The 25,349-nt window shown below is 43.0% G+C and overlaps 9 non-coding genes across 9 annotated transcripts; all 9 read left to right on the top strand.

The window, feature by feature from the left end:
• Positions 1 to 175: 175 nt before the first annotated feature.
• On the top strand, positions 176 to 317 carry LOC149277901 (U4 spliceosomal RNA). Its single transcript, XR_016279011.1, has one exon. It is a non-coding gene; the product is annotated as a U4 spliceosomal RNA (small nuclear RNA).
• An 885-nt stretch (positions 318 to 1,202) lies between these two features.
• LOC149277900 (U4 spliceosomal RNA) lies at positions 1,203 to 1,344 on the top strand. Its single transcript, XR_016279014.1, has one exon. It is a non-coding gene; the product is annotated as a U4 spliceosomal RNA (small nuclear RNA).
• An 888-nt stretch (positions 1,345 to 2,232) lies between these two features.
• Positions 2,233 to 2,374, top strand: LOC149277899 (U4 spliceosomal RNA). The gene has a single exon (XR_016278993.1). It is a non-coding gene; the product is annotated as a U4 spliceosomal RNA (small nuclear RNA).
• An 896-nt stretch (positions 2,375 to 3,270) lies between these two features.
• On the top strand, positions 3,271 to 3,411 carry LOC149277898 (U4 spliceosomal RNA). Its single transcript, XR_016279008.1, has one exon. It is a non-coding gene; the product is annotated as a U4 spliceosomal RNA (small nuclear RNA).
• An 898-nt stretch (positions 3,412 to 4,309) lies between these two features.
• LOC149277897 (U4 spliceosomal RNA) lies at positions 4,310 to 4,451 on the top strand. Its single transcript, XR_016279010.1, has one exon. It is a non-coding gene; the product is annotated as a U4 spliceosomal RNA (small nuclear RNA).
• Positions 4,452 to 5,336: 885 nt separating this feature from the next.
• Positions 5,337 to 5,478, top strand: LOC149277896 (U4 spliceosomal RNA). The gene has a single exon (XR_016279013.1). It is a non-coding gene; the product is annotated as a U4 spliceosomal RNA (small nuclear RNA).
• Positions 5,479 to 6,375: 897 nt separating this feature from the next.
• On the top strand, positions 6,376 to 6,517 carry LOC149277895 (U4 spliceosomal RNA). The gene has a single exon (XR_016278977.1). It is a non-coding gene; the product is annotated as a U4 spliceosomal RNA (small nuclear RNA).
• Positions 6,518 to 7,406: 889 nt separating this feature from the next.
• LOC149277894 (U4 spliceosomal RNA) lies at positions 7,407 to 7,548 on the top strand. Its single transcript, XR_016279012.1, has one exon. It is a non-coding gene; the product is annotated as a U4 spliceosomal RNA (small nuclear RNA).
• Positions 7,549 to 7,723: 175 nt separating this feature from the next.
• On the top strand, positions 7,724 to 7,861 carry LOC149277893 (U4 spliceosomal RNA). The gene has a single exon (XR_016279018.1). It is a non-coding gene; the product is annotated as a U4 spliceosomal RNA (small nuclear RNA).
• Positions 7,862 to 25,349: the final 17,488 nt, after the last annotated feature.

Genomic DNA, 25,349 nt, shown 5'->3' with positions numbered 1-25,349 from the left:
CTGGGAAAATGTTTCCTTCTGGGCCTTTTCTAGAGACACCTTTGTCAAATGCCAGTTTAATTAGCATAACAGTTCCCACAATCCTCTGCTCTGGCTCAATGTCCACCTATGCCTAGCCAAAACCTTAATGAGCGCTCATTGGGCATGCATTATCTACCAAAGCAGCCATAAGGTTAGCTTTGCGCAGTGGCAGTATCATAGCCCATGAGGTGTTAACCGAGGCGTGAGTCTTGCTAACTGAAAACTATTCGCAATACCCTGTCATGATGACTTGAAAAATAGTCAGCAATGGCAATTTTTGGTAGTCTCTTGTGAGACTGGCATGCCTGGTTAAAAACAGATGAATCCCCTTAAGTCTTTGAAAGCTTTGCTGCTGTGGGCCATTAAAGAGTGGCAAAGAACTCTGCACATCTACCACGCGTTACTTTCTTCACCTGACTTGTGTTTTTGTGACGGGTTCGGAAAGTTCTGCACGGGTTTTTTTCATACCAGAGCTCTCCTATAAGCAATATCCTCGTAAGAGCAAAAGAGCAGGAAGTAGTGCTCATTCTTTGGAGAATCGTCTTGCTGCCAACCCTGGAAGAACACGTCCCTCCCCTTGAAGGGAAATGGTGACTGAAAGGCCTTAATGACTTTTCACTGAAGCTTTCCCTTTTTTGGTTTAAAGAAAGTACAGGAAGAAGCTCCCATGTATGCAGCAGCACATCATCCACCAGAATCTATCTTCCCCTTGTAAGAAGCCATTGGATGACGTGCCCTGCGGTGGACCTTCGCGTTGCAGCCCGTCGTGTTGACCTACCTCATATCCATCTGTCATATCTCCATGTTGTATCCCGAGCCGAGTGTGCGAGTCGTCGTCGTCACAAAGGACCAGCTATGCCAATTTCATCAGAGAGGTGTGGATTTTTTATGATCCTTGACAGTTGGGAGTGCCTTTCAGCACCATGAGGTGAAAGTGTGCATTTTGTCCCAGAAAGTAGAGGTGAGACCTCGTTTGCATTTTGCCTTAAAGATCTGGGGCTTTTCTCTGGGAAAATGTTTCCTTCTGGGCCTTTTCTAGAGACACCTTTGTCAAATGCCAGTTTAATTAGCATAACAGTTCCCACAATCCTCTGCTCTGGCTCAATGTCCACCTATGCCTAGCCAAAACCTTAATGAGCGCTCATTGGGCATGCATTATCTACCAAAGCAACCAGAAGGTTAGCTTTGCGCAGTGGCAGTATCATAGCCCATGAGGTGTTAACCGAGGAGTGAGTCTTGCTAACTGAAAACTATTCGCAATACCCTGCCATGATGACTTGAAAAATAGTCAGCAATGGCAATTTTTGATAGTCTCTTGTGAGACTGGCATGCCTGGTTAAAAACAGATGAATCCCCTTAAGTCTTTGAAAGCTTTGCTGCTGTGGGCCATTAAAGAGTGGCAAAGAACTCTGCACATCTACCACGCGTTACTTTCTTCACCTGACTTGTGTTTTTGTGACGGGTTCGGAAAGTTCTGCACGGGTTTTTTTCATACCAGAGCTCTCCTACAAGCAATATCCTCGTAAGAGCAAAAGAGCAGGAAGTAGTGCTCATTCTTTGGAGAATCGTCTTGCTGCCAACCCTGGAAGAACACGTCCCTCCCCTTGAAGGGAAATGGTGACTGAAAGGCCTTAATGACTTTTCACTGAAGCTTTCCCTTTTTTGGTTTAAAGAAAGTACAGGAAGAAGCTCCCATGTATGCAGCAGCACGTCATCCACCAGAATCTATCTTCCCCTTGTAAGAAGCCATTGGATGACGTGCCCTGCTGTGGACCTTCGCGTTGCAGCCCGTCGTGTTGACCTACCTCATATCCATCTGTCATATCTCCATGTTGTATCCCGAGCCGAGTGTGCGAGTCCTCGTCGTCGTCACAAAGGACCAGCTATGCCAATTTCATCAGAGAGGTGTGGATTTTTTATGATCCTTGACAGTTGGGAGTGCCTTTCAGCACCATGAGGTGAAAGTGTGCATTTTGTCCCAGAAAGTAGAGGTGAGACCTCGTTTGCATTTTGCCTTAAAGATCTGGGGCTTTTCTCTGGGAAAATGTTTCCTTCTGGGCCTTTTCTAGAGACACCTTTGTCAAATGCCAGTTTAATTAGCATAACAGTTCCCACAATGCTCTGCTCTGGCTCAATGTCCACCTATGCCTAGCCAAAACTTTAATGAGCACTCAGTGGGCATGCATTATCTACCAAAGCAGCCAGTAGGTTAGCTTTGCGCAGTGGCAGTATCATAGCCCATGAGGTGTTAACCGAGGCGTGATTATTGCTAATTGAAAACTATTCCCAATACCCCGCCATGATGACTTGAAAAATAGGCAGCAATGGCAATCTTTGATAGTCTCTTGTGAGACTGGCATGCCTGGTTGAAAACAGATGAATCCCTTTAAGTCTTTGAAAGCTTGGCTGCTGTGGGCCATTAAAGAGTGGCAAAGAACTCTGCACATCTACCACGCGTTACTTTCTTCACCTGTCTTGTGTTTTTGTGACGGGTTCGGAAAGTTCTGCACGGGTTTTTTGCATACCAGAGCTCTCTCCTACAAGCAATATCCTCGTAAGAGCAAAAGAGCAGGAAGTAGTGCTCATTCTTTGGAGAATCGTCTTGCTGCCAACCCTGGAAGAACACGTCCCTCCCCTTGAAGGGAAATGGTGACTGAAAGGCCTTAATGACTTTTCACTGAAGCTTTCCCTTTTTTGGTTTAAAGAAAGTACAGGAAGAAGCTCCCATGTATGCAGCAGCACATCATCCACCAGAATCTATCTTCCCCTTGTAAGAAGCCATTGGATGACGTGCCCTGCTGTGGACCTTCGCGTTGCAGCCCGTCGTGTTGACCTACCTCATATCCATCTGTCATATCTCCATGTTGTATCCCGAGCCGAGTGTGCGAGTCGTCGTCGTCGTCGTCGTCACAAAGGACCAGCTATGCCAATTTCATCAGAGAGGTGTGGATTTTTTATGATCCTTGACAGTTGGGAGTGCCTTTCAGCACCATGAGGTGAAAGTGTGCATTTTGTCCCAGAAAGTAGAGGTGAGACCTCGTTTGCATTTTGCCTTAAAGATCTGGGGCTTTTCTCTGGGAAAATGTTTCCTTCTGGGCCTTTTCTAGAGACACCTTTGTCAAATGCCAGTTTAATTAGCATAACAGTTCCCACAATGCTCTGCTCTGGCTCAATGTCCACCTATGCCTAGCCAAAACCTTAATGAGCGCTCATTGGGCATGCATTATCTACCAAAGCAGCCAGAAGGTTAGCTTTGCGCAGTGGTAGTGCATAGCCCATGAGGTGTTAACCGAGGCGTGATTATTGCTAATTGAAAACTATTCCCAATACCCCGCCATGATGACTTGAAAAATAGTCAGCAATGGCAATTTTTGATAGTCTCTTGTGAGACTGGCATGCCTGGTTAAAAACAGATGAATCCCCTTAAGTCTTTGAAAGCTTGGCTGCTGTGGGCCATTAAAGAGTGGCAAAGAACTCTGCACATCTACCACGCGTTACTTTCTGCCCCTGGCTTGTGTTTTTGTGACGGGTTTGGAAAGTTCTGCACGGGTTTTTTTTCATACCAGAGCTCTCCTACAAGCAATATCCTCGTAAGAGCAAAAGAGCAGGAAGTAGTGCTCATTCTTTGGAGAATCGTCTTGCTGCCAACCCTGGAAGAACACGTCCCTCCCCTTGAAGGGAAATGGTGACTGAAAGGCCTTTATGACTTTTCACTGAAGCTTTCCCTTTTTTGGTTTAAAGAAAGTACAGGAAGAAGTTCCCATGTATGCAGCAGCACGTCATCCACCAGAATCTATCTTCCCCTTGTAAGAAGCCATTGGATGATGTGCCCTGCTGTGGACCTTCGCGTTGCAGCCCGTCGTGTTGACCTACCTCATATCCATCTGTCATATCTCCATGTTGTATCCCGAGCCGAGTGTGCGAGTTGTCGTCGTCGTCGTCGTCGTCACAAAGGACCAGCTATGCCAATTTCATCAGAGAGGTGTGGATTTTTTATGATCCTTGACAGTTGGGAGTGCCTTTCAGCACCATGAGGTGAAAGTGTGCATTTTGTCCCAGAAAGTAGAGGTGAGACCTCGTTTGCATTTTGCCTTAAAGATCTGGGGCTTTTCTCTGGGAAAATGTTTCCTTCTGGGCCTTTTCTAGAGACACCTTTGTCAAATGCCAGTTTAATTAGCATAACAGTTCCCACAATCCTCTGCTCTGGCTCAATGTCCACCTATGCCTAGCCAAAACCTTAATGAGCGCTCATTGGGCATGCATTATCTACCAAAGCAGCCAGAAGGTTAGCTTTGCGCAGTGGCAGTATCATAGCCCATGAGGTGTTAACCGAGGCGTGAGTCTTGCTAACTGAAAACTATTCGCAATACCCTGTCATGATGACTTGAAAAATAGTCAGCAATGGCAATTTTTGGTAGTCTCTTGTGAGACTGGCATGCCTGGTTAAAAACAGATGAATCCCCTTAAGTCTTTGAAAGCTTTGCTGCTGTGGGCCATTAAAGAGTGGCAAAGAACTCTGCACATCTACCACGCGTTACTTTCTTCACCTGACTTGTGTTTTTGTGACGGGTTCGGAAAGTTCTGCACGGGTTTTTTTCATACCAGAGCTCTCCTATAAGCAATATCCTCGTAAGAGCAAAAGAGCAGGAAGTAGTGCTCATTCTTTGGAGAATCGTCTTGCTGCCAACCCTGGAAGAACACGTCCCTCCCCTTGAAGGGAAATGGTGACTGAAAGGCCTTAATGACTTTTCACTGAAGCTTTCCCTTTTTTGGTTTAAAGAAAGTACAGGAAGAAGCTCCCATGTATGCAGCAGCACATCATCCACCAGAATCTATCTTCCCCTTGTAAGAAGCCATTGGATGACGTGCCCTGCGGTGGACCTTCGCGTTGCAGCCCGTCGTGTTGACCTACCTCATATCCATCTGTCATATCTCCATGTTGTATCCCGAGCCGAGTGTGCGAGTCGTCGTCGTCACAAAGGACCAGCTATGCCAATTTCATCAGAGAGGTGTGGATTTTTTATGATCCTTGACAGTTGGGAGTGCCTTTCAGCACCATGAGGTGAAAGTGTGCATTTTGTCCCAGAAAGTAGAGGTGAGACCTCGTTTGCATTTTGCCTTAAAGATCTGGGGCTTTTCTCTGGGAAAATGTTTCCTTCTGGGCCTTTTCTAGAGACACCTTTGTCAAATGCCAGTTTAATTAGCATAACAGTTCCCACAATCCTCTGCTCTGGCTCAATGTCCACCTATGCCTAGCCAAAACCTTAATGAGCGCTCATTGGGCATGCATTATCTACCAAAGCAGCCAGAAGGTTAGCTTTGCGCAGTGGCAGTATCATAGCCCATGAGGTGTTAACCGAGGAGTGAGTCTTGCTAACTGAAAACTATTCGCAATACCCTGCCATGATGACTTGAAAAATAGTCAGCAATGGCAATTTTTGATAGTCTCTTGTGAGACTGGCATGCCTGGTTAAAAACAGATGAATCCCCTTAAGTCTTTGAAAGCTTTGCTGCTGTGGGCCATTAAAGAGTGGCAAAGAACTCTGCACATCTACCACGCGTTACTTTCTTCACCTGACTTGTGTTTTTGTGACGGGTTCGGAAAGTTCTGCACGGGTTTTTTTCATACCAGAGCTCTCCTACAAGCAATATCCTCGTAAGAGCAAAAGAGCAGGAAGTAGTGCTCATTCTTTGGAGAATCGTCTTGCTGCCAACCCTGGAAGAACACGTCCCTCCCCTTGAAGGGAAATGGTGACTGAAAGGCCTTAATGACTTTTCACTGAAGCTTTCCCTTTTTTGGTTTAAAGAAAGTACAGGAAGAAGCTCCCATGTATGCAGCAGCACATCATCCACCAGAATCTATCTTCCCCTTGTAAGAAGCCATTGGATGACGTGCCCTGCTGTGGACCTTCGCGTTGCAGCCCGTCGTGTTGACCTACCTCATATCCATCTGTCATATCTCCATGTTGTATCCCGAGCCGAGTGTGCGAGTCGTCGTCGTCGTCGTCGTCGTCACAAAGGACCAGCTATGCCAATTTCATCAGAGAGGTGTGGATTTTTTATGATCCTTGACAGTTGGGAGTGCCTTTCAGCACCATGAGGTGAAAGTGTGCATTTTGTCCCAGAAAGTAGAGGTGAGACCTCGTTTGCATTTTGCCTTAAAGATCTGGGGCTTTTCTCTGGGAAAATGTTTCCTTCTGGGCCTTTTCTAGAGACACCTTTGTCAAATGCCAGTTTAATTAGCATAACAGTTCCCACAATGCTCTGCTCTGGCTCAATGTCCACCTATGCCTAGCCAAAACCTTAATGAGCGCTCATTGGGCATGCATTATCTACCAAAGCAGCCAGAAGGTTAGCTTTGCGCAGTGGTAGTATCATAGCCCATGAGGTGTTAACCGAGGTGTGGTTATTGCTAATTGAAAACTATTCCCAATACCCCGCCATGATGACTTGAAAAATAGTCAGCAATGGCAATTTTTGATAGTCTCTTGTGAGACTGGCATGCCTGGTTAAAAGCAGATGAATCCCCTTAAGTCTTTGAAAGCTTGGCTGCTGTGGGCCATTAAAGAGTGGCAAAGAACTCTGCACATCTACCACGCGTTACTTTCTGCACCTGGCTTGTGTTTTTGTGACGGGTTTGGAAAGTTCTGCACGGGGTTTTTTTCATACCAGAGCTCTCCTACAAGCAATATCCTCGTAAGAGCAAAAGAGCAGGAAGTAGTGCTCATTCTTTGGAGAATCGTCTTGCTGCCAACCCTGGAAGAACACGTCCCTCCCCTTGAAGGGAAATGGTGACTGAAAGGCCTTTATGACTTTTCACTGAAGCTTTCCCTTTTTTGGTTTAAAGAAAGTACAGGAAGAAGTTCCCATGTATGCAGCAGCACGTCATCCACCAGAATCTATCTTCCCCTTGTAAGAAGCCATTGGATGATGTGCCCTGCTGTGGACCTTCGCGTTGCAGCCCGTCGTGTTGACCTACCTCATATCCATCTGTCATATCTCCATGTTGTATCCCGAGCCGAGTGTGCGAGTCGTCGTCGTCGTCACAAAGGACCAGCTATGCCAATTTCATCAGAGAGGTGTGGATTTTTTATGATCCTTGACAGTTGGGAGTGCCTTTCAGCACCATGAGGTGAAAGTGTGCATTTTGTCCCAGAAAGTAGAGGTGAGACCTCGTTTGCATTTTGCCTTAAAGATCTGGGGCTTTTCTCTGGGAAAATGTTTCCTTCTGGGCCTTTTCTAGAGACACCTTTGTCAAATGCCAGTTTAATTAGCATAACAGTTCCCACAATCCTCTGCTCTGGCTCAATGTCCACCTATGCCTAGCCAAAACCTTAATGAGCGCTCATTGGGCATGCATTATCTACCAAAGCAGCCAGAAGGTTAGCTTTGCGCAGTGGCAGTATCATAGCCCATGAGGTGTTAACCGAGGAGTGAGTCTTGCTAACTGAAAACTATTCGCAATACCCTGCCATGATGACTTGAAAAATAGTCAGCAATGGCAATTTTTGATAGTCTCTTGTGAGACTGGCATGCCTGGTTAAAAACAGATGAATCCCCTTAAGTCTTTGAAAGCTTTGCTGCTGTGGGCCATTAAAGAGTGGCAAAGAACTCTGCACATCTACCACGCGTTACTTTCTTCACCTGACTTGTGTTTTTGTGACGGGTTCGGAAAGTTCTGCACGGGTTTTTTTCATACCAGAGCTCTCCTACAAGCAATATCAAGCATGAGGTGTTAACCGAGGCGTGATTATTGCTAATTGAAAACTTTTCCCAATTCCCCGCCGTGATGACTTGAAAAATAGTCAGCTCTGGCAATTTTTGACGGTTTCTTGTGAGACTGGTATGTCTGTTTAATAATTGACGTTATGGTTTAAAGCATGGCACACACAACTCATTCCATATTGCGGACATACCTGTTGCAGCACATCAAGTTGTCCTAGTCCAAACCCATCTTTCATCTCTCCGTGTTATATCCTAATCCAAGAGTGTGACTCTTATCGTCTTAACAGGCATATGGGGTCAGCTCTAGTAATCTCGTCAAAGAGATCTTGATTCTTCAAACCGTTGACAGTAGGGAAAGCCTTTGAGCCCCATGAGGTAAACAAGTGCATTTTGTCTCGGAACGTGAAGGTGGGCCCTCGTTTGCATTTTGCCTGAAAGATCTGAGCTTCAAGGCTTTTTCCAGAGAAACCTTTTACCTAGCCAAAACGTTAATGAGGTCTTGGTGGACATGCTCTCTATTCGAAAAACTGAAACATTTATACTTGGTATGATGTTGCTTTTGTGTGTGTAATTTATTTTTTTACGGCTTCTTGCGTCTAGGTTTATTTTCTGAGATAAAGTGAGTATCTGTGAGAGATTGAAAGCTTCTTTCACTGCATTTAGGCCTGGGAGAGAATGAAGTCCCGAGCTCAGAGTAAGTATTTAGTCTCTGATCTTGCACTGGGTGCTGTGCACATGGAGAAAGTGTGAGTTTAAGTGCACTTCACGTTTTTGCGTCACATGCTGGTAAGCTCTTTTCGCACCTCTTTGACCCCTCCATGTACCATTTATTTTTGTACGTGCTAGTCTCAGGTTTTTGGATACGTTTTTTATCACACCAGCCTAAGGGCTGGGGCTTCCTTGGGGAGCACTTTATATATAGTTTTTGTTTCACACGATTGCACTGTTTTTTGCACAGAGCACATGTGTTTTTTTCATTTTTCTGATATATAAGTTTATTAATACAACTGAAAACAGACACAGTACACGATTTATTTGAACACTGGAAAGCCATGGTAGAGCCGGGTCCCCTACAAAGGTCCAGCTTTTCTGTTGAGGAGGAGAGTTAGGTATAGGTAGCTCTTCTGAGCGCCCCCCCCTGAAGTATTTCCGTATTTCAACCCTTGTGGGGAGGGATCAAGAAGATCCGGCCCTCCTGCAGGCCTTATGGCCAGGGAGGGAAGGGGCCGCATATGCTTTGGGAGTGCGACCCTCAAAGAAAATGAAGAAGGGGACCTGGTGTTCACTGTGGCCTTACGGCACTTTGGCAGTCGGCACTTTTTCATTTTTTCACAGCAAAGTCACTGACCTCAGAGCTGAGTTTTTATGGCACCTCATCTATTCTTTATGGCTACAGTGGTTTCTCTCCTGGTAATGGGAGGGAAACTAAGAGAATCCAGCCCTTCTGCAGGCCTTTTGGCCGTGGTGGAGGGAAAGATGGTGGAGTCAACCAGATGGACGACAGTAGGGCAACCTCAATCCTTTAAAATCCTGGATGAAGGATGTGGAGGAGGAGCAGAAGAACTTCACACACATGACACAGATGAAGCTGAAGCTTCTGCCCAGTGGGTCCTTACCTTTTGTACTTTGTTATGGCTAACATCTTTTCGTGCATCTTAGTCAGCTGATCTATATATGTTGCAGGAGTGTTCTATACCCTTTTCTCAGTCATATTGTTGGCTTAGCAGGGAGTGCTTGCATCTTTTTGATCTGGGAGTAACAGCTGTAGGGCTGTAGAAGTTGACATTCTGATCTACGGGCACAATTTCACAGTTGATTCTGTCTGGGAGATAATCTGGAGCCAATTTCTGATCATAGGTAGTTCCTGGGTAGGTAAGCCAGTGTAGGTTATTTCTGTGTATGGGAAAGCAAACGTCTGAAACTCTTCCAGACTCTGAGGTCCCAGAGTGGACTAAGGGGGCATCAAGCTAGCTGACCAGCTAACCCAAGGACATTGCAGGAATGGCTTTTAAGAGAGGCCTCCCTCTAAGCACTGTTTTGCATGCCAGGGGCTGTGCAATTATACACTTTGGCTTTCACTACTTTCCTGTCCAGGCTTTGTTTATATCCCTGGAAAAAAACTCAAAACTAAGTTCCTCTCCTACCATTCAGTTTTGTATAAGCTTTTTCCAGGAACTCACACAGAAGATACCATAGAAGAAGTATGGCGCCTGTGGTTTTTAAGGATGGTGACTCTCAGTAGGTTCCCTGAGACTGTCTGAGACCGTCACAGGCTGATCCTCAGCTTGCTCAGAGACTGCTCCATCTTTGACAGTCTTAAATAGGACGCTAAATCCTCAGTCCATACTCTCCAGGTCCCATCAGCCCTTGGACATTTATCATATTTCTTTCCATCTAACCCTTCTCTCATCCTACAATACCACTTATTTTGAACATTTGCAACTGTTTAATGTTTCTACTATATGTCATGATTACTGTTGCTTCCTTACATTTTGCACGATTGATTGTTTCAGTTGTATTGCGTCTATTATTGGCCATACACAAATGTTCTCACATTCACATTTTTAATGTGGAATAATGTGTAGCTCTACCCCCTTAGTACCCAGTTAAGGAAATCCATGTCTATTTTCTCCACGTCGACAAGAATGTAGAAGAACACTGCAAATGTCCTCTGGGATTTAAATAAAATACTGTACACTTCTGTCCAATTTTACCCTAAGATTGAAATTGCAATTGTCTGGACAGTGTCAGGGTTTGCCCTCCAAGTCTCTGTTTTTCCCCCAAACTCAGGGGTGAATGTGCAGATTCTTCAGGTCACACAGTCTAGAATTGACTTCTTCATATTCAACTAATTTAATGATACCCGAGCATCCCAACTGGTGCATTTCTCCCTGTTATACCATAGGTGACCTCATTCAGAATATCTTTACCTCCTGACAAGTCATGGTTTCCATAAGGACCATTATTAGAATCATCTGGCTTGTGGTGGACCACAAAAGGGGTCAGCATTTCCCAGCTATAGAACCTTCAAAGCTATGGCTACAAAGTGTAAAATCTTTTAGTCAAGAGCATTATTTCCTCAATTTACATTTCTAGTTGCCTAGAAATGTATTTTTGTGAATTAATTCAGCTCACTAATATTTTTAAAATGAACTATTACAGAATAAATAGTGTTCTGTTTCAGTACGGACTGCTTCAAGAGACCATAAATAAAAATAAACAAGAGCAGACACGCTTAATGTAGTGTTCTGATTTAATTTACATAAAAAGACAAAAGATGTGTGATCTAGGTGGACGGACGATAATTTATTTTCCATCGTCTTAGTTTGCCAGTCTGTCTGATTGTTCACAAAGTCAACAAAGAAGGTCACATTCATTCCTAGTGGACAGGAAAAAAATGAAGTCGTTCCAAAACCATTTATCCTGTCCAGCCATTTTTGAATTAGCCCTACTTGACGTTTTATTGATCAATAACTTTTTGAAAGGAATGTGCTTTTCGCTGAAGGGCATGTACATATTTGAACTATGAATAAAGTGTTGCTTTTAGCTTGGCAGCTCTTTGAAACTTAAAATGAGGCTTGTCACAGACTCACAAATATCAACACATATATAAAACAAATGGCCAGAGTAGGAATATATATTTACTGTCCTTTAATGTATTAAAAAATGTTATGGCACCGGGTAAAGAGTTAAGCTCAAGGTTGTGAACAACGAGGATGCATCTCTTGGATGGAGGGTATAAAACCCCTCAAATCTTGACTGGTCCCCATTTGGGACCCAAATTCATCTGTCACTTTCTTCCTTCTTGATGCCCCCCTTTCTTGGAGCTCAGAATGTTTGCTGGGTACGAGGGTATCAATGTTCTACAGCCCTTCAAGCCACAATAATATGTATAGAACTGGTGGAAGGCTGCACCCCAGACCTTGACATCAATACATTCAGCAAGATAGAACAGGAGGAAGGAGACTTCCACGGCAGAGACTCTGAGCATCCAGTCCGTGATGTGAGGAGTGTACTAGAATGACATCCATCTCGATGATGGCCTGCAAGGAAACTGCACCCTCCATACAGAGGAGAGATAAGTGACGGTCTCAATGAGGAGCCCTCACATTTCCAGAAATGACGTGCTGACTTTCCACGGAAGGTTTTGCCAAATCCTCCAAGAACAGTCCAAAATTCGGAATCAATACGGCTTCTGGACAGGCAAGTGTTGTCTGGTTGACTACCTGAGGCAAGACTCCACATCAGATAGGTTGACCTACATTGGTTCCATTGACGATAAGTGGGACTTTATCTATGCTAATGAACGCATTATTCATTGTTATATTTTTACTGAGATACCATTGTGATACTGTGCCCTTGGAGTTTTATTACTGTTACAGATTTTAAGAAGATATTTAAGAAGTCTTCTATTGTGAAGGGGTTAAGAACGGTTACCACAACACAGTATGATAAAAGTCCAGATGTTTATCAAGTACATTAGTAAAAAGAAAACCGCACAATATATTTCTATCACATACTAGTAATTGTTGGTGGGCTGGCTTGGGGAAGCAGGAGACAATTGCCCCCATGGGCTGGTGGAAAATTCTTTAAACTGTGATGATCTGGCTCGGTCAGGCCCAGCTGAAGAGGCAGGAGCTCGGTGAGGTGATGTAATCTGACATTACATGACCTTGCATTAATAGAGGTGACATGTGATGAGGTATGCCAGCCACCCTTGCGAGTAATAATGAAAACGGTGAGCATGCTCCTTTAACAGCGGTGATAAGAACAGCAAAAGAATGATGTGGAAATAACTCTTAAATTGTAGAGAGCCGCTTGGCACTTGTATGGATTGGTGCTGCTTTTACACATTGCATTGATAATCAAACTGACACTATAATCCTGTACTTGACGCTCCATGAGCAATTTGACCTTAACAGTCAGACTCAAGGAAGAATATGATGAGCAGATGTTCCTCAAGTAAATTAAAATCCGAAAAAGGTTAGAAAGTGCAGGAAAGGGGAAAAGACTCACCACTGTGCATTTCAATGTCTTTGCAGGCAGGCGTCTGCTATGACACTTCTTCCCTGTCTATGTCTTATAATTAACACAGATATCTATGAGCTGACAAGCCATGGCAAAATGCTAGCACTTTTTCTGACAGGTAACTCATTAAATCCTGCGGCAAATAGGGAAAACACAAAACGGGGGGAAAAAAATAATAATTTATTAGTAATGTCAACTGACATTTTTGTTCTCAAGAGGCTCTGTAAAATAAGTAAAGGAAAAAAAGAAACGCAGAAATTATGTTCCAAATGACTGTATTTTTTCATTATCATATTTTTGACTAAGAAAAGTAGAAGAATCCTGCTCTAAATCGTCTAAAAAAACATAATTTTAAGTTGTGTTTTTTCCATTTTTTTTATAAAGAAAAAAAGTTTTAAATATGTTGTGTATTGATGAACATGTATGCACATTTAGTAAAAACATACATACATTCAAGAATTCCCCTTTCATCAATAAAATGTTCTGCCTGTTTAAGATGCGCGTGGTTGTCACTCCTTTTTCTTGTTTCTTTTCCTGATCATCAGCCGATATGAAGCTTGAACGAACACAGAGTCCCTGGGAATCCTCTAACTTTAGATGAAAACATAAGCTCTAACCAAATATCTTATCTAACTTGGGTGTAGAACCACGAGGTAAATTTAAAAGTTGATCTAATTGGTTGCCGGAGTGGTAAGCCTAGGGTATTTATGTACAGTTGCCAGATTTGAAAGATTTTTTTGTCCTTTCTCCCTTCACACTAGTGGCCTCCAGCAAATCTATTCAGTTTGGTTTGAAGTAATGGAAGGGTTGGTGACTCTCCATGTATCCATTGGAAGAGCACCATTTTTCATGTCGCAGCCAATATAATGTGTGACAACTTTGTCAGCCTCGTGAAAATATCCCTGTCCATGGCTATGGCCTTAGGGAGAAGAGTTTCCACTGGGCCTGTCAGAGCCTTCCAAATTGTTGCACCAGTTTCCAGAGCCTCCCAACCTCAGGACATGACCACATGCAGTGAAAAAGATCTGTATCAGGTTCACCACACTTTGGGCAGTCTGCTGATTCTCTAACATCTATTCGAAATTGTTGGAGAGGTGAAAAGAATGCATTAAGGCCCAATTTGAGGTGCATATACGTATATGTGCCCACCGGTAAAAGAAATGGTTTTTGCAATGTCCAGGGCTTGATGCCCTGTACGTGTCTAGACAATGAAGCAATCCCCTTAAGCAGTAGATCAATGTCTACTTGATTCCTACATAGAACAAATAGAGTTTTTATGAAGTGTGCCTTATCAGGGGCCCTTTTTATTATTATATCAAGCAGGTTAAGCCAGTCCTGGTCATCATAATCTTTGATGTCTTGCATATATTGGAACATTGGACTTTTCTTTACATGTTTGGTATAAAGGAGTGTTTTTTTTTTGGTTTGTCAAGAAAGACCCCAATGGTGGGGAATGGTTCCAAGAAATTGGTAACAAGAAAGGGACAAATCCACAAGAAACAACTGATCTATGTGTGGATCTGTAAAAGCGGTGGAAAAAGTAAACCAATCAACAGCATATCGGAATAAATCCCCAACAGTAGTCTCTCAAGCTTGGGAGATTTAGTCCCAGTTGCCATCTATGTCTTTGCAGTTTTGATAGCCCAATTCTGGGATTTTTCCCTCCCCATGTACATTTTGAGAAGCCAGAATTAAAAATCAGGGAGGATTTCGTTTTTAACCCAATCTCAGGGTCTTGGGGTGAAGCGGCAGATTCTCAGGGTCACCCTGTCTGGAGCCGACTCCTTCATATTCTTCTCTGATTTAATGATATCTGAGCTGCCTGCTTGGTACTTTTCTTAGTGGTATATCACAGCTGGAATCCCTGCTTGAATACAGGTGACTTCATTTACCACTTGACAAGTTGTGAACTAGTTGTGTATTTAGTTCCTGCGCTTAACAATCTGCCTTTTATCAAAAACTAGCCGTGGGTGTATGAATCCGTCCATTATATATCTTTGATTTGTACAGCTATGGTTCCAGGCTGTGTGTCAGCACCGAGGAGCAATACATACATCAAGTGTTAGGGTCGCGCGGCAATGTTCGAGCCTTCTTTCACAAGTACTGAAATAATACATCAATGACAAAAAATCGTGAACTCTTGGGTTTATTCTTAAAGGGAACCTGTCAGCTAGAAATATTTAACATGAATCATAAGGACATTAAAAACGGTCTATACTTTGGAGATCCCCTTGGGCACTTTCAAAAGAAATCTCTAGCAATACATTTTTAACCAACATGTTTCAATCCTTTTTTCCAGTGGCGGAGATATGGAATAGACACTGACTTCTAGCATGTTATATGCATGTCTTTTCCTCCTAACCTAATGTCATCCATGGACTGCGTGGCCTCCAAGAAGGTGCCATCACCGTTGAGATGTCATCACTTCTGCTGCTCTTCAGGGCTGGATTACCCATAGGTAGACCAAGCACGTACCCAGAAGGCCATGTGTTTAAGGTTGTCCTGTTTATCGGGAACTGAAAAGTAAATCCACCCCTGCTGCCCCCTGTAATTGGTCAGGACTCTGGGTTATGACATCATAAGAAAGGTATGAGGGCAGACTCAGGACTGGCCCACTGGAAAAAAACCCTAGTTAATGCTGAGCAAAACTTGAATTGTCCATAACAGTGGATTACATTTTATTACATATATTACATTTTAAAAATAAAATACATTCGGATAGAGTCCGAATAGTTTTTTTACATATGTCTAATAAATGATTGATTTTCTGTGACCTACTCCAATTTTTGCCTCCACAAGTAGAATTACACCACACATATGTATTTTTTTCTTTCTTCAGAACTCACGCTACCCCTTAGGGCTAATTTTGCAAACAGAAAAATCAAACATTGTGGTCCAACCTAACCAATGAAGAATTTTCTTTATCTCAAGTACAACCAAAAAAAAAAAATGTAATTAAATATAAAATAATTATTTTGCTTTCTCTGAGCGTACTGCATTTTAAACATTTAAAACATTAACGAAATGTGGACGGCATATGCATGTGTAATAAGACATCTAAACGAACCATATGCTCGCAATTTGCAAACTGTTTAATTAACACGCTCATCAGCGCCCGCCTCTTAATACAATGTGGTTATTTGGATTATTTTTTTAAGCCAAATTCATTATAAAGTTGTTTTTTTTTTACCCTGGCTGCATTTCAAATTAAGAAGAGGATGTAAAATCAATTTGAAATTAAATCAGTTTCATTTATTTCTAATGATCAATGTATCAATGACTGCACAGAAGAACATTTAGGGGTAACAGCTGGACAGCACTTCATAGCTCCAGCATGTCGAATCATTAACAAAATGCTTAAAAGTCACTTGCTCCCTTGAATAGGGTTACTATATCAGCCATATTGCTAATCTCCACCTATTAAGTGCTTTCCTGCTTTACAGGGGCTTCTCTGAGCTTATTTATCCCACAACCCCAGGGTAGCTACTGTGGTGGCCTAATGTGAGTGTATCCAGCCGTCGGTTGCTGGTGGCCACCTGCCTTAAAGTGCTTTCTCGTCATCCCCATTCCTGCTCATAGACCTCCTAATTCAAATGCTTACATCTTTTTTTTTCATGGTTCTCAGTGGACTTATGCATTCATATTCGGGGAAATATGAAAAAGGAACAGGAAGGGTGCATTTTTGTTGTTCAGCCCGAATACCAAAGAAACGAACATGGCGGCGGCAAAACGTACATGAAGACGAAGACGCACAACACAAAGAATCTTCGTGTTTGTCTTCGTTAATATCTCCTAACTAATCTCCCTGGTCCCTTCCCCTCTAGCCTACCTTGTCTACACAGCATCGCAGGGGTTAACAGGAGTGGGAATCCGTACCATTGAGCAAGGAGTTAAAGGTCTGTGCGAGCGACTCTATTGTTCGGCGGCAGGAGCCTCCTCTAGCATTAACCAACAAAGGGCAGCTGCCCTTGATTGGTTGATGCTAGAGGAGGCCCCTGCTGGTGACCTTTAACGTCTGTTCCCTCCCCAGGGAAAGTTTCGGCATCGGGAGTTAAAGATTGGGGCGAGCGACTCTATTGGCCGCCGGCAGGAAGCTCCTCTGGCATCAACCAATGAAGGGCAGCTGCCCTTTATTGGTTGATGCTAAAAGAGGCCCCTGTAGGCGACCAGTACAGTTGCTCGCACAGACCTTTAACTCCTGAAACCTCCCCGGGCCAAGTTTCGCCGTCAGGACTTAAAGGTCCGTATGAGTGACTCTATTGGTCACCGGCAGGGAGCTCCTCTGGCAGCTGAGTCGATCACACGGACCTTTAACTTCTGAGGCTGAAACTAGGCCTGGGTACAGTTACCGCGTTAACCCCGTATTAACCTTTCTAAAAAAACGAGAAAAATAGAAGAAGAAAAAACGAACACGAAGAATGCACAGGAATATTTGCCCGAACTGAACACAGAAATGGGAATATGAAGATTTTTTCCCCTGCGAAGACGAACACTAAGAAGAACACGAAGTCTACTTCTCAGTTCATCCAGTGGTAGAAAAGTGATCGGTCCTTGAAGTATTAAGGCCACACAGTGGAAACTGGGTCCCTGATCTTTCTTTCCTGGGGCCTCACTCCCCAAGGGGGATATGTGGTCCATTTGTTACCTCCCAAGTCAAAGCCTAAGGAGGGCCGGATCTACCAGGGCCCTCCTTGAATGAAGTATTCAAGGGGGGGTGGGAGTAGTGTCCAAAAGGTGAGTCCCACCCTCCCTCCCTATTAATAGTGCTGTTCATGTTGGTGCGGTTGGTCGCTGGCATGGTGTCAGGTTAAGTGCATGAAACTCCAGGGGCTGGTGATTTTGTTTGGTGGATATGGGCTGCAGTGCATGGGACGCCTGTAGCACGTCGGGGATATCATTGGTACGCCTATGCCAGCCTGTGGTGGTGTTCCAGTTAAATGGGTTATGAGTGGTAGTGGTTGGTAAATACACGCGTTTGCTCAGTTCTGGTTTATTATATGTTGATATGTTAATGTAAACTTGCATACATTTGCACAACAAAGTTAAGTGTTTACAACATTGTTTAAGAATATGTTGAGCGTCACGGTGCGGAGCTGGGATGTGAAAGCACCGTGGACAATTGTATCCATAGCTGACTTTAATAAATGTTTAAACTTTGATTTATTGTGTGGTCTCTTATTGGAGTGGGGAAAAAGGGATGCCGACCCAGGCTCTACCTCAGTCACGTTAAAACGCGTAGCCATTGATTTATACAATAAAAGTCTGTTTTGTTCCTTCCATCCTGGTGACAAAGCAGAAATAACTCATCCAGTTCGGAAACCTAATTAACCGTTCAAACCACTAAGAGGACAACTTAAGTGAGCGCATAACGTCAGAAAAAACCTGGTTGTCATTGAAATATGACAAATTTAGGTTTTACGTGATTTTTTTTTTTTCCGCACTATACAAAAATGTAACTATTTCATATTCCGGCTCAAACAACGGGTAACTACAATATCATGCGACAATTTAAAAACCTAAACCCCTTCCATGAAGTAAAATATTGATAAGTTACGCACAACCCGAAGCCAGTAAAATGGAGCTGTCGCCATTGTGTCGCCATTGTAGCTTTTGGCACTACTTTATTTATTTATTAAAACTTCCTACGGCTTAAGAAAAATTTAACCCCAATGGTTTCTTCTCTTACCGGTGATAAATAACCCCTCAGTTGGGGTACCAATGACGCATGGGTTGCTATACATTTAACGATTTGAAATTTATAAACTATTGCCGTCAACCCCTTCGAAGAAAAACACTCTGTTTTATATGATATCATTGCTATCTCTCTTTATCCCTAAGCATATAATATTGGCAGGGACAGGAAACGCAATAAATAGCCAACATTTTCATTCCTTTCCACGGTAAAATGGTTCATTGGTTTTCATCCATCATCCGCTGCCAGCTGGTCGCCGGCTTTGCCGGCTTATGACCTCAATGCACGGTATAGTCCCTACAGGAAGAAAAAGACAGCTTCCTGTAACACACCGTGCCCGTTATACACTCGTGTTGGGTCTAATGATTATGTTCTGTAATAACCGCTCTTACTTTCTCGAAGGTGCGATTCATCAAATGTCACAAAGCAGTCCAGAGTCCGAAGAACACGATCCAAAGCCTGCAGGAAGGTCAGATCATGCCGGTGAAGGGTGTTCGAGATGTGATGGTACAATAAAACACAATAAAAATCATAAAATATAATAATTTAAAAAGAGCCACTATGGGATACATACAAATTAAACATAATTAAAAGCAGAAGGATAAAAGAACGATCTGCCAGATCCAAAGATTCTATCTCATAAGTATATGTATTATATATATATATATATATAAGTATATCTTTGCATATTTAACACATACACATGTAAAGCTGGATCCTTCCAGATTTGTGCATATTTCACATAAATACAGATGAATCCATGCATCTTTGTTTTAAATAGTGATGGATCCCCATCTTTGCATATTACACTCCCCTCATACAGTGAGCCGGATCCATGCGTTATCCGGATCCTGGTATATTACATATCAGTGCGGAAGGATCAACAATGTGATTTTTATGGGAAATCATGCACTGTATATATATATATATATATATATATATATATATTTTGGGGAGTTTCTGTGGGAATTTTTGGGCATTCATGCAGTAGAGCGTATGTAAGGTCAGGCACTGATGTTCCAGTTCATCCCGAAGGTGTTCGATGGGGTTGAGGTCGGGGCTCTGTGTGGTCGGGCAAGTTCTTCTGCCCCAAACTCATCCAACCTGTCTTTATGGAGCTTGCTGGGATAGAAAAGGGTCTTCCACAAACTATTCCCACAAAACTGGAAGCATTGTCCAAAATGTCTTGATATGTCCACCTCAGCATTTTGGACAATGTTCTGCTCCCAACTTTGTGGGAACAGTTATTTTACTTGAAAATCTTGGGGAAAGCCTTCCCAGAAGAGTAGAAACTTGTATAGCCGAAAAGGAGGGACCAACTTCATATCAATGTCTATGTATTTAAAATGCGATGTCATCAAAGTCCCTGTTGGTGTATTGGGCAATACTTTTGCCCATATAGTGGATAGTAGACTTGTGCATTCGTCTTCGGGCGAACATGAAAACGAGCACGAAGAGTGCGTTTTCGTGTTCGTTCCGAAGACATGCCGAAGAGAAGACAGCGGCGGTAAAACGTAGGCGAAGACGAAGACACACACCACGAAGATCTTCGTGATCGTCTTCGTCTACCATTCTCCCCCCCCTTCTAACTTACCTTGTCTTCGCGGAAATCCGCAGGTTCGCCGTCACGGGTTATAGGGCAGTGCGAATGAGCCTATTGGTCGCCTACAGGGACCTCCTCTGGCATCAACCAATTGGTTGATGCCAGAGGAAGACCCTGCAGGTGACCAATAGGCTCATCCAACTGGTCTCCCTCCCTGTTCAATTAGTTAAATGTCCGTACGAGCGACTTTATTGGTCGCTCGTACGGACATTTAACTAATTGAACAGGGAGGGAGACCAGTGGCATCTGCAGGGTAAGTTGCAGCATTGGGGTTTTAAAACCTCAATGCTGCAACTTACCCGGCACATCCCACTGGTCTCCCTCCCTGTTCAATTAGTTAGTCTGTGCCGGGTTAAATGTCCTTACGAGCGACCAATAAAGTCGCTCGTACGGACATTTAACTAATTGTTGAACAGGGAGGGAGGCCAGTGGGATGTGCCGGGTAAGTTACGGCACCAGGAGTTAACAGTCTGTATGAGCGACCCTATTGGTCGCCAGCAGGGGGCTCGTCTGCCATCAACCAATGGCAGACGAGCCCCCTGCTGACGACCAATAGAGTTGCTCATACGGACATTTAAACTCCTGGCGCCAGAACTGCGTTATCCCCGTATTAACCCCTTAACCGGGGAAACGAAGAAAAACCGAACACGAAGAATGTCCACGAATATTCGCCCGAAGAGAAGACTGGAACAGGCGAATATTCACGGAATACGAAGATTTTTTTCCCCCCAAGACGAGCACGAAGACAAACATGAAGAGCCCCCTGGTGCCCAAGTCTAGTGGATTGATAGATTTACGCTCCAGTGGCCCTTTCACTCGACTCAATGGCTTTGTGGACCACCACTGTATGGTTCCTAAATGGTAAGTAATAAACTCACCTTTTGAAAGGTTTTTTTTAAGTAACTTAATCCCCCCCTCCTTTATTAGCAGGCGGCATTGAAAAAACTTTTCTTCAATGTTTTTATAGGCAGATACAATTTAGGGCCGTGTTCATAGCTGTGAAATCCTCCAAATCAAATCATCACCAGGTTTCCGACCACAAGACCATATTTTTTCTCTGCGTTCTATTGCGGAATATCATGACTCTATATAGATAGTATTTTTTAGGAAGCCAATAATGCCAGAAAAGTTCACAAAAACCATGCATCAAGTCTCATTCTGTGCGTCTGTATTTTATTTCCCTCTATAAACAATATCGTATCCGGGTTATGCATCAATAACTCAAGATCGTCTGACTTTATGGAGGAACGTGGTTTTTGGAAAGACTGGTAAATCTTTCCCAACACGTCCCATAAATATTTGTGATAAAAAGGCATCTTTCTCAAGGTCAAACATGTCAGAAAGACGATTAACCAGGTCCCCACCATTAGCCGTCTTCCCCTCATTTTCAGTTTCATTTCTGCTTCAGTTTGCGTGAATTTATCTTCATCATAAGGGCTTCAATAAACATTATTCTGTCTCATTTGATAAATGAAGAAGCACAGTTAACGTCCCACCGCCATGTTTGACACCACTTCCTATCACTGGCGCCCCATGTGTCCATTTTTTAAGCAAGTGAGATATTTTCAAAGACGTAAAGACAGACGTAAAATAATTCTCTATCTGTTAATCACAGAAATCCACCATGAATTTCGGAAGAATACGGCAGGGACTGATAACTAGTTAGCAACTATTTTTACCGCGTTCTGCCCAACCTAGCAATTCAACGGTACTATTATTTATTGATTCATATAGCACTATCCTAATTAACTTTTTAACTTTTGATATTTTGATATTCTTGGGAATCATTTTCATGGGAAAATGGAGTGTATCTTAAACTGTCAAAATACTTTGTGAATGGAAGACGAATTATTGAAGGAATCTTATACTGCACATTTGGATGTCTATAATTGTCTTCCTTCTGTAGAATCCAGAAAATGTAACTCATCACCAGCTGGATGGCTGTATGCTAGACCTGTGCCAATAGGCCAAAAACGATTCCGACACATTTTACGGTTCGTTTTTACAAATTACACTCCCTTGCCATTTGGTTCGGCTGACAATTCGGGGGCATTTTTAATTCAGGAACTACATTTTTTTGCCCGGTGCCCACATACACTCTCTCATTCTCATTCACTTTCCCTCACGCTCTCTAAATGTTTCCCTATCTTTTCTGCCGACCACTTCCGCTTCTGCATCTTCTTCTTATTCTTCATCTTCTATCTTCTCCCTTCTCGTCTTTCTTCTCTTACCTCTTAAATGTGTCATCTTTGCCTGCATCTCCTCAGGCATAACCTGGAGGGAACTTCCGCCAAAATGGTGGTGCTTCTGGTGATGTCCTCTCCTTGATCCTCCAATCAGGGGAGAGGACGGCCCCGAAAGCGCTGTCATTTTGCCCATCAAGTTGAAGTGGAGGATCTGAAGTGGATTGGAGGATCGAGGGGAGGACGTCACTGGAAGCCCTGAAATTTTGGGAGAAGTTCCTCTGCTGTCTGCAGACATGGGGACAAAGATAGAAGACTGAAGACAGCTGTTTGAATATAGAAGAGAAGGGAGAAGATAAAAGACAGAAGAAGATGCAGAAGTGGAAGTGGTCGGCAGAGAAGGTAGGGAATCATTTAGACAGCATTAGAGTGTGGGACAGCATGAGTGAATCTGGTCCCACATGTTTCGAATGAAAATTCAGAGCTTTTTGCTTAATTTTCTTCTGATTTGTGGGGGGTTTGGCCTTGTTTTCGTGGATTCGTACAAATCACAGATTTTATCAAAAATTAGAATTAGTTTGAATCCAAATACACAAGTCTACAGCGTATGCCTGTATCCTGATGATGGTCTGTGTATCTCATGTTGTCCTGAAACATAAAGTTATTTTAAAAAAAAAAAATGCTAGTTCCCCTTAAAAAATAAATTAACAAATTGTTTTCTGTGAGAGGTTACGTAATACTTTTCAATACACATGTCATGCCTCTAGGACCCAAAGGGTTACTAACTTACTACCCCCAAAGGCTTACACTCACACTATTAACTCAGCCCCATGACACAGCCACCATATGCTCAGTCTGTTCAATTTACTGATCCTTGGTAAGTCACTGACACATTTCAAAATATATCATCCATATCTGGAGTGAGATGTTAATCATACATTTCTAAGTAAATCTCCCTATAAATTTACATACCGTAATACTAAAAATGCAAATGATATCTTAACGAAAATGAATCTTTATGTCTATCACGCTTCGCCGACCAACATATCTTTTATCTTACTTTGGAAGAACATTAAGCTTATTATCAACATCGGTTGTAATATTTGAATTAAAAAAACTCAGTACATGAATTTAGTTGACGGCTTCTTGTAAACTATGTTCGACATTTTTTAAAAAGGTTTTATTTTGCACATAAAACACAATTTTCGTTTTTAATTTGAGTTTTTTGTTATCGTATTTGTCTTTTTACACAAACAAAAAAAAAGATTATAAAACGTTCAAATATTTCAGGGTGTTTGGGGTATTTGGTTAACGAGGAAATGAGAAGTTATATATTTAACGGACGGAGGCAGGACGGTACTCTAATTGGTGTTAAATGATGTCTTCTCCTCGATTCAAGCACCAGCTGCTTTAAATTATACAAAAGCATTTACGGAGCCATCTACATCGTTTGTATCCAAGTCTTCACGAGACAGAATTTAACAGAGTGTGACAAGCTTTTGATAAACTATCCCTGTGTAGCAACACCGAGCGAGGGAGCCCATATATCTGGAATTAACACTGTAGGGGTTCACCTAAAATCGCAACTGTGATGGGTACGGCACGAGAGGATAATTGTTCCCCTTGGAATTTAACAAGAACGGGAATGAGTATCTGCTGGAGCTTGTGCAAAAGTCTAATATTTTCACCCCCGTCATGGATAATTCCAATTCCATTGAGTTTCCATAGCCATTTGAGCCATGTCAAAAAGAATATAATGCTCACGATATGGGCAAAAGTTTCTGTCGACCTCTACTGTACATTCCTTCCCTTTTTCATAGGAGTTAAAAATCCTTCTTCTGAGGATGTATGACGTATTGTAAGCTCGTTTGAGCAGGGCCCTCCCTATTTAAGCCCGGGACATTAACTTCTGTGTCACTCTTGGTTGGTGTAACCCATCTGTTTTGCTCGTGCTCTGATTTGTGCTTTTTCCCCCATTTTGACTCCGGCTTGCTGACCTTGCTCTTGTTTGCTGATTCTGCTCTTGGTTTTGGATTTCTGGCATCGACCTGGCTTGTTGACCACGCTTCTGGTTCTGATTCGGCTTCTTCTTGATCTCCTTATTGACTCGGCTTGTCCGCTTCTCCGTTCCTGTCTCTCCTGGCACGCTCTGCCCTCCGGGGTCCTACTTCACCAGACCGTTACACACTATTATACACCCAGACAAACACACACTAGACACTCAACGCTAACACACATGTACATATATTCACACAAACCCAGACACACACACTAATGTACTCTGACACTCATACTGCAAGGCTTGCTGAGTTCATGACATTATATGCTTTGTAACATGACTCAAATGGCTATGGAAACCCAAATTTAAGAAGAAATTGTATTTTTACGTGTTTGTTAGACATGGGCTAACATATCCGGGCACACACATATACTCAGACACACTATGATAACCAGACACAAACCTACACAGACAGACAGACACCTATACCCAGACACACATGCTAACGTACCCAGACACACACACAACAACACAACCACACACATAAACCAAGGCAAACACACACATACCCAGACACACACTTACCCTGTCTTCAGCTTGTCTTCAGTGCAGCTCACATTAGAGTTGCCTCGCCACTCCATGTGGGGTCACACAGTGCAGCTTAATGTGACCCAGCTCAGTCCCATCTCCTTGAAACTAGGGGCATAAGGAGGAAAGTCCGGGACTTGTGATTTCCCTCTTTATCCCTACTCATGAAGCATGTTGATGGCTTTGTCGTGGTGGGATGCATGCTTTAGAATGAATTGTAATAAACATTAAGAGCCAGGCCTTCTCATCCAACATCAGCACTCGATCTTTCAGATGTTCTTTTGGCTGAATGGGCACAACGTCCCACAGATACTCTCCAAAATCTTGTGGAAGCCTTCCCAGAAGAGTAGAGGCTGTTATAGCTGCAAAGGGGAGTCGCAGATTCATATTAATGGCCATAGTTTTGGAAGTTGGTCCAACAATCTCGTATAGATGTCATGGTCAGGTGTCCACATACTTTTTGGCATATAGTGTATATACGGTATACAGTACTTCAATAATCATTAAGAG

Source organism: Sceloporus occidentalis, unplaced genomic scaffold, assembly GCF_023333645.1.
Source record: "Sceloporus occidentalis isolate IW3139 unplaced genomic scaffold, rSceOcc1.0.p SCAF_206, whole genome shotgun sequence".
NCBI classification, from domain to species: domain Eukaryota; kingdom Metazoa; phylum Chordata; class Lepidosauria; order Squamata; family Phrynosomatidae; genus Sceloporus; species Sceloporus occidentalis.
Note: the sequence above shows the minus strand (reverse complement) of the source record. Positions and strands in the feature narration are given on the sequence as shown.